The 9,118-nt window shown below is 46.0% G+C and overlaps 1 pseudogene; it reads right to left on the bottom strand.

The window, feature by feature from the left end:
- Positions 1–1,084, bottom strand: LOC102932594 (annotated as a pseudogene).
- Between the last annotated feature and the right edge of the window lie 8,034 nt (positions 1,085–9,118).

Raw genomic sequence — 9,118 nt, 5'->3', positions numbered from 1 at the left:
CTATTTTTTTGCTGGCAACAGCATTCTATTAATCAGTCTCCTGATGGCCTTTTTCATCTCGGTGTTTCTCAGCATGTAGATCATCGGGTTTAGCATGGGGGTGATTAGAGTGTACAGGACTGAGACCATCTTGCCCATGGGGAGTTTCTTGAAGGGCTGAGCATAGATGACAATGCCTGGAATCAGATTTCAGAGCAGCAGCCGTGTTAGTCTGTATCTGCAAAAAGAAAAGGAGGACTTGTGGCACCTTAGAGACTAACCAATTTATTTGAGCATAAGCTTTTGTGAGCTCTCTCTAAGGTGCCACAAATGCCTGGAATGAAAATTAAGCTCACAACGGTGATCTGGGCTCCACACGTGACCAAAGCCTTACGATTTCCTTCTGTGACATGTGTCTTTATCTTGATGAAGATGACGGAGTATGAAGTGAGTAGATGATGAAGACTATGATGAGGAGCAGCCCACCATTGGAGACCATCAGTATTTCGACCAAGTAAGTGTTGGTGCAGGCCAGTTTGATGACTTGAGGGACATCACAGTAGAAATTGTTTAGGGCATTAGGACCATAGAATGGTAACTGGAGGATCAGTTCAATCTGCACAATAGAGTGAGCAAATCCACCTAGCCATGCTCCTGTCATCAGCCCCTCCCCCCGCCCCCCACCACCCCGGTTCATGATAGTCAAGTATTGCAATGGTTTATAGATGGCCACATACCTATTCACTGCCATAATCACAAGACAAAACATCATTGCAGCACCGATTAAGTGGAAGAAGAACATCTGGAGGAGGTACTCATTGAACGAGATGATATTGCATTGAGAGAAGAGACCTGACAGCAGTTTTGGGACATTGACTGAGGAGTCGCTGACATCTAGGAAAACCAAGTTGGCCAGCAGGAAATACATGGGGGTGTGGAGCTGGTAGTCAGTGATCATAGCAACAATGACGGTGAAGTTTCCCAGCCAGGTTGTTATGTAAACTACAAAGAAGACCACAAAGAGAAAATACTGTAGCCCAAGATTCTGAGTGAGGCCTAAGAGAACAAATTCTGTCACTGTAGTGTTGAGATTCTGCTGTTCCATTTTGTGTCCTTAAAATATACCTGCAGATTTAACAGAAATAATAGTAATTATTATGTTTTTTTCAATCCTCACCACTTTAAAGTTACAGTTATGAAATTTATTTTAAGTCCATGTCAACATACAAGCTTAGTTTGGGGATTTGCTTATTTTTTCTAAATTAAACATTATGTCCTCATCCCCACTTCATGGGAATCCTGACACAGTGGATGCTCATCATTCCACCAGGGCAATCTTCAATTCTGGGGTCCTTGGAGGGAAGGGTTGGACTGCTCACAAACAGAGGCCTCTGGTAACCATGGTACCCATTAATATTCCTGGAGCCCTGATGCTTTAGACCTCTTAGATTTTCATTTTCAGTGTTCAGGTTTCCAATTTGCAGTCTGTTTCCCCCTTTTCTCGTACCTTTTTTCCCCCTCTTCTTTTTAAAACAAACACATCAGGGATGGTCTAGAGAATACTTAGTCCCGCCATGAGTGCAGGGGATTGGACTTGACTTCTCAAGGTCAATTCCAGTCCTATGATTCTATGATTTTACTCCATTTTTTCAACTGTAGAATTGGGGTTTGAGAATGTGAAAAAGTATGGGGGAAAGAAAACCACAGCACTCTCTCACATTTGAAATGGAAGACACAAAAATACTGAATCAAAATGAAATGAGAAGTTTCATTTTATTTTGACATTTTCTAAAGAAAAATTCAGAATGTCCATCAAGAAAAAGTGATTTTTCCAATTAAAAAATGTTGATTCCAACAAATCCCGTTTTTTGACACTGATATTTCTTTACAGATGAATGTCAACCATTGCTAATAATCTCATGTGTAGAGGACAGCGCTGTGTCACTGCAAGTGTGAGCAGTGGCGGAAGATGGTTTGGGGACAATGAAAACCGGGGAGGGGTAGCATAGCTGTGTCACTGTTCAGGGTTATTCAGGGTGTCCAGACTGAATCACTACTACCTGCTTACAGCGTGAGAGAGGCTTGTCTGGACCCAGCAGGGTAAATCCTCCCCAAACACCAGCTTTAGACAACACAAGCTCTCCACTTTGAGTTCCACAGGTGCCACTCTGTCCCAATGCAAACTAGAAATTTACACACCCCACTTTGTCACACTTGAGTACCCAGTCTCCTCTCTTCTGGACACCTGCATTGCACAGCAATTCCCTGCCTCTGCGGAAGTCGTGTACCCCAGATCAATGGTTTCATCACAGTTCCACGCTCTTCTTGGCTAAAAGCACTTAGATGTGTCTGTGATGAAGTGGGAATTTTCTTAATGTTTTTATGAATACCGTGTGTGCCTCAGTTTCCCCAGTGCATTGCACAAGTATCTAGGTGATAGGACAAGGGTGTGTGATGGTTGCAGAGACCCTTAGAGGGTAGGTGTGACTGCTGTCTATCTCCCTGGACCCAGACAATGGTTGGAAACTCTGTATCCCGGCAACTGATGGCCTGGGCCCACCCTGCAAGAGCCAGCCAGAGGAGTTGGAGAACAAAGAGAGAGGTGGAGGTCAGGTGATCAGTTTGCCCAGAAAACAGCACAAAGGATAGAGGAGGAGCAACTGGGCGTGACTGACGGGACTGCTGGAAGCTGGTCAGTCTCCTGGTTTGGGATTCAGGGGATCTGGGAGAGCCAGGGCTCAAAGTTCTGGATATCCCCAAGATGGACTTTTCTGAATCTTCCTGCTTTCTGTACTAGCAGAGATCTGTTCTACGCTGCACTGCAAATGACTAATAATCCTTCAGTTTTACAGCGAGGGCTCAGAGTCACTGCTGACTATGGTCGTTGGGCTGCATGGCCCCTTTGAGGGGGCGTGTAAGGCTTCCCCAGGTGTCCTAGTCAAGTGGACTCATTGCGGAAAGCTCATAGCGTGAAACAGGAGTGTTGAATGCTCCAAGGAGTCTTGCCCTAGTGAGAGTGTGCCCAGAGGGGTTTTGACAACACAAGAAGGTCCTGTCCGAACTTCATTCAGTGCAGTTCTAGACCACTGAGCCTGTGCTCCCATGACAGCATCTATAGTAAAACCACACTGGAGTTTATTTAACAGAACCTGCAATAGAGATTCAAAATGAAAGCAAGTATGAAGGTTTGGAAACGTAAGGTTACAAGTAATGGGGCGGGGGGGGGGGGAGCCCAAAATGCAATCAATAGCCTACACTTATTGACAAGTTATTTTCCTGTCTAATAAGGTATTTCTCACCCAATGGTTAGTCCTTGCAGCACCAGACCAGTTCAAAAAGGTGGGATTGACCTTTCATAAGAACCCCCTCTGTAATGGACAAGAACTTGTGCTTTTTCTTAATCTTTTATACAATTACAGATAATTGTCTCTTACCCCTGGGGCCCCTTATTCAGACAATTTTCTTGTTTTGTCTTTGTAAATCCTCAAACTGGCACCTGGTCCTAGCATAGGGCTGGTCCAGGGATGTCCATTGTTCTCAGTGTTGATTGAATGAGCCCTGAGACCCACGTTGTCTTATGTGATGAAACTTCGCTGTGATAGTTTTGAACCCAATATGCTACATATTACATAACTCTAAAATTATTTCTCATGTAAACATCACACAATAACCATGACAATCAGCTAGTTTTTAGCTTTTGGCACACATCACACACAACCCCCTGAAGTGAAATATTGAGAAGATGGCTGGAGACAGGGTGATATACCTGCTTATATATGTCTGCATCACAATTGCCCACCACCTCTAGACGTTGGACACTCACTATTCTTATGATGTGGATGTTTGAGCAGGATGAACTCGTAATCTACAAGCATGAACTTTTACTGGTTGAGTTAAAGGACTGGAGTCATTAGCTCAAACATTGTATGATACCCACACACCTCTATACATGCTCCAGCTAGGAAGGGGAATCAGAGAGGCAGCCGACATTAGCATGGGCTACACATTGATCACTGGTAGAAATGTAGCTTTGGAACATTTCAGGCATTCTTAGGCTTGGATTTTCAATGGAACTGAAGGAAGCTAGGTGCACAATGGCCATTGAAATTCTGGAATGGATGTCCTTTGAAATTCCAGTATAAAGCTGTTAGAAAGCTCCAAAATGTAACCTTTTCTAATAGGAAGAAAGAAGGCCATGCTGGGAATCTCACTCTGGTTTTATCCACAGATCCAGGCACTTCTCTGGACTCTTTCTGGTTTTCACTTTCCACGTCTATCTTGCCCCAGAGATATATCTTTCAGATCTGAGCAACATAGGCTTCTGCCATGGGAGAAGCAAAATGTGAAGGCTGATTTTCATGTAAAACACCGGTTGACCTACTTACATCCCTCAGGCCTCTGAAAAAAACATTGTGACCTGTAAAGCATAGTTACATCAACCTAGTCTCCATTGTAGAGGCAGCTAGGTCAACAGAAGAATTTTTGATCACCTCTGAGAGAAGCGGATTATCTACATCCCCCTGGCAATAACAATGTCTATCCCTAGTATCACATTGTACATTTTGTACATCAAGAATCAGTACCTCTCACAGATGGCTGTGGCAGTGATCTCAGAACTGGCTGATTTTAAATGACCAAGGATGATCTTGGGGAAATCAAATCTCAGAGCTGTTCTTTGCTCTCCTGACTAGCAGGAGAAGATAATCTGGTTCCAAATAGGGGACAGCTGCAGAAATCTTTATGTAATTACTGACCGCCACTTGAGATCGGTGCTTAAATCCCCTTGAGCTTAACTGTGCATGATCAAGAAAATTCCCTCTGAGGAGAATTGGGGATACTTCCACTAGAGGAGTCATTAATAAGTTCACGGAGTGTTTCAATTTGTTTATGTGTTTATGTTAGTTACTTAAATAAAAGAGACTGTGAAAATTACCTTTTGTGCAGAGTCATCTGGGTTTGATATTTGGGACAGAGTGCAAGAACTGGACATTTGGCTGGCCTCCAAAAGAAATGCCAGGATTCCTGGGTTCTGTTCCTGACAGTGAGATAGAAATATGATCAAGGGTTTAAAGCACAAGAGAAGTAATTAGGATGTATGGTTTGCATGCCAATTCTAAATGGGCAATGCGGTCTAATGACTACAGCAGGAGGAGGTTGTATTTTTGGATCCCTTATGGCCCCCGTTAATGTGTTTTCTCCAGATGCTCTACTGCTAATCTTTTGGTGAAGTCTTACTGAAAGGTTTCAAAGTATGTCTGATTCTGGGATCAGCAGCCAATATACGATCAGTGTCCCCAACCTTCAACACTGAAGATCAACAGGCACATGGGAACTTATTGTGTCAGGAAGGAACTTGGAACAAACATCTCAGAATATTCTTATACCTAATCTTATCAGGCAGTTCAGGAATAACAGTAATGAGACCCTGATTAGTACTTTCAATAGAATAGATATCTAACAGGGAGAGTTCTGACAAGGCCCCGTCGTTATGGGTGTTACGAGCACCAGCCTCCCTGACTTTTAATTGGACTTGTGTCCCTAACACCCTTTACTGCAGTAGTTTTCAAACCTTTTTTTCTGGTGAGCAGTTAAAGAAAATTGTTGATGCCCTAGCTCGAGGTGCAGGGATGAGGGCTGTGGGGTGGGGCTGGGAATGAGGGGTTCAGGGTGTGGGAGGGGGCTCTGAGTTGGGGCAGGGGGTTGGGGTGCAGGAGGAGGTCAGGGCTCTGGGCTGGGGGTGCAGACTCTGGGGTGGGGCCACAGATGAGGGGCTTGGGGTACCGGAAGGCGTTCTAGGTTTGGGGCAGGGTATTGGGGTGCAGGGTTGGAGTGCAGACTTACCTCGGGCAGCTCCTGGTCAGCAGTGCAGAAGGGGTGTTAAGGCAGACTTCGTGCCTGTCCTAGCACCACGGACCATGCTGCACCCCAGAAGTGTCCAGCAGCAGGTCCGGCTCCTAGGCAAAGGTACGCAAGTGGCTCCATGTGGCTCTCACCCACAGGCACCGTGCCCCCCCAGCTCCCATTGGCTGGCTCCTGGCCAGTTGGAGTGCAGAGCCAGTACATGGAGCCCCGTGGCCCCACCAACCTAGGAGCCGGACCTGCTGCTGGACACTTCCGGGGCGCAGCATGGTGTCAGACCAGGTAGGGACTAGCCTGCCTTAGCTGGGCAACATCACCGACGGGACTTTTAACAGCCTGGTTGGCGGTGCTGACCAGAACTGCTACTACCAGTGCGTGACATTCCGTGACGCAGTACTGGGTCACGACCCGCAGTTTTAAAACCACTGCTTTAGTGCTTATCACATTCCCAAGCTGAGTGACGCTGGCTGAGAATTTAAAGAGAACTAAGAGACACAGGGTTTCTCTTCACTACCGGGAGATCGACACTGCTGCAATTGATGCAGTGGATGTTGATTTAGCGGGTCAAGGGAAGGCTCCAGTACTCCAGCTCCCTGAGAAGAGTAAGGGAAGTCCAGCTGAGGCCTAACCAGCCCCGAATAGAGTGGTAGTATCACATCCCATGACTTGCATGCTATGCTTCTGTTAATGCAACCTAAAATTACTTTTTTTTTTTAACAGCATCATATTGCTCACTCATGTTGAGGTTGTGATCCGCTACAGCTCCCAGATCTTTCTCAGCAGTGCTGCTGCCAGGCAAGCTATCCCCCATTCTGTATTTGTGCATTTGGTTTTTCTTTCTTTTTTATATAAGATAGTTGTCTGTGTATTTCACACATTCATCTGCATGGAGTTTTAGAGTGTAATCAGGCCCGCCGACTGTGGGGGCAAAGAAGGCAATTGCCCAGGGGCCCGGGTGATTTAAAAGGGCCTGGGGGCCCCAGCTGCTGACGCTTCCGTGGTAGCAGCAGCCGGGAGCCCCAAGCCCTTTTAAATCACGCGGGCAGGCCACAGGGCTCCTAGGCACACGTGACCGCACTGGCCAATCGCGCTGGCCCACGGGGACCCCCAAAGCGCGGGGCCCGGTGCTGTCGCATGTGCCTAAGAGTGACAGGTGGTCCCAGAAGTGACAGATTCGTCACTTCCACCCCGGTCCCTGCCCCCCCAGGGGCGCGCTGGCCCTGGGGCCCGGAATTTCTGTCAGCAGACCTGTGTGTAATACAGTTATATGTGTCTTCACATACATATATATATTTGTATCTGTACTTGTTCCTGAGATTTTTCTGTGGGTATGTGTGGATGTGTGGAGAGGGAGCATTGGCAGACCAATGTGTTTATGTTTTATAGAAGAACTGGAAAATATGTCTAAAGAGAAAGATCAGTTAATATATAGCTGAATTATTCCCCTGGGTATGCTTGGAAAAACAGGGTTGGAAGAATTCAGACTTAATACAAATCACAATACTCACCAATAATTTGGTTATTTCTCTGGCCATCCAACACAAACACACACACACACACACCTCTCTTTCCCCCTCTATTGGTACCCATCATCAAAATTACAAGGAGGGAATATTTAACAAAATAAACTAAAATATCATTTGTGGGATAAAAATATGTGATGTGTATGAACATATTTGTGTGTAGGGCTTAAAAGTGTGGGAGAGGGAGTTAGTTTTGTGGGATAGGTGTTCATTTGTCAGTGAGGGTGTGTGCGCAAAGTTTGTTTGGAGGTGTTATGGGGAATGAGATTTGGGGTATGTACAATGGATTTCTGTGGAGAAGGTTCAGTGAGTTGAGAGGTGTAAGGTGGAGTATTGCTGAAGAGAGTGTGTGTGTGTGAGAGAGAGAGAGGTGAAATATATGTGGGGGTGGAGTACGTTGGGAGATGTATTTTGGGGGGGGATTTCGACGAGAAGTGGGACATCTTTGTGTGTGAGGTTAGGGTCTTTGCTGGGCTGGTGTGTAGCACCTGAAGAAGTGGGTGTCTTATGTGTGGGTGTAGCTGCAAGGGATAGGATTATATATGGGGCATGGGGTGGTTTTGATAGGGGATGGCATGATTATATATATGAGGTGACTATATGTGTGTGCATTTGGGGTACAGGTATGTGCTGCCTCAAGGTATGTGGGGGTGATGGGGCTGTGAGGGGAGAGTTGGGGTGGATGGAAGCTTTGTAATGTTAACGTGTGGGAATGTAGCTGTGGGGTATGTGTTTGCTCATATTCGGCTTTGGATGTGAGTAGGGGTGTTGGCTGGAGGTGTGTGTTGGATATGTGTGGAGTGTTAGGGATGTTGGGATATCTGATGCAGAGTTGTATGGGTGTTTGGGCATATGAGATGTGTGTGAATGTATGTGTGTTTGTTTGTATGCTTGGGTGCGGAGTACAGAGAGGGAGTTGGTGTGATCTGCATGGGAGTTAGGAACCTCACCTGCTTAGGCATGTTTGAAAATCCCATTAGGCACCTATCTGCATCTGTAGGCATTTAAATACCTGTGAAAATCTGGCCCTGTTAATCAGATGGCAGGGGCACTCTGTGCCCCCCATTCCCTCTTCTGGTTTCCCAAAAATCAATAGGGTTCTGCCCACTGGTGCCTAGAAGAATCCATAAAAATGTGAATCTGGGCATTCAAACATTACCATATTGCAGAGAGACAAACAGAGAAATACCATCAGGTTAAGTTTAGGGCCTGACTTTGCTCAGCCAACAAACCACTTAATAGATTTATTTTCTTCCAAAAAAGTGTGCTTCACAATGGTGGGTAAGGCCTGTTACCTTGCTTCATGTCACACAGGGGGTCAGGAGCAGAGCAAGTAATAGACTCCATGAATCCTGAATCTGAGCCTCTGCTAATATGACACACCCTTCTCCCATAGCTAGGTGTACAGCTCAGGAGTCCTCACTCTCATCCCTCACCTGCTTTAACCCACTAGACCACATTTCTCTGAAAGAGCCAGGGATAAAACGCAGAGTCCTGACTCCCTGCCCCCTGCCCTCCAGTCTAACCCATTAAACCCCACAATTCTCCAAGAGCTGAGAATAGAACCCAGAAGTCCTGACCTCCCGCCCACACTTATTTCTTTCTCGAACTTCAATGCAGAAATGGGAATAGAACCCTAGCTCCAATACTGTGAGTATCAATTGCCGACCAATAGCTTCCATCATCGTTTAAACAGTTGGCCTTGGTGGATAGGAGAGGCTCACATTGAAGCCATCCAGAATCCCCCTCCTTTTCTC

This window comes from Chelonia mydas, chromosome 13 (assembly GCF_015237465.2).
Source record: "Chelonia mydas isolate rCheMyd1 chromosome 13, rCheMyd1.pri.v2, whole genome shotgun sequence".
Lineage (NCBI taxonomy): Eukaryota > Metazoa > Chordata > Testudines > Cheloniidae > Chelonia > Chelonia mydas.
This window is presented reverse-complemented; position numbering and strand designations above follow the sequence as displayed.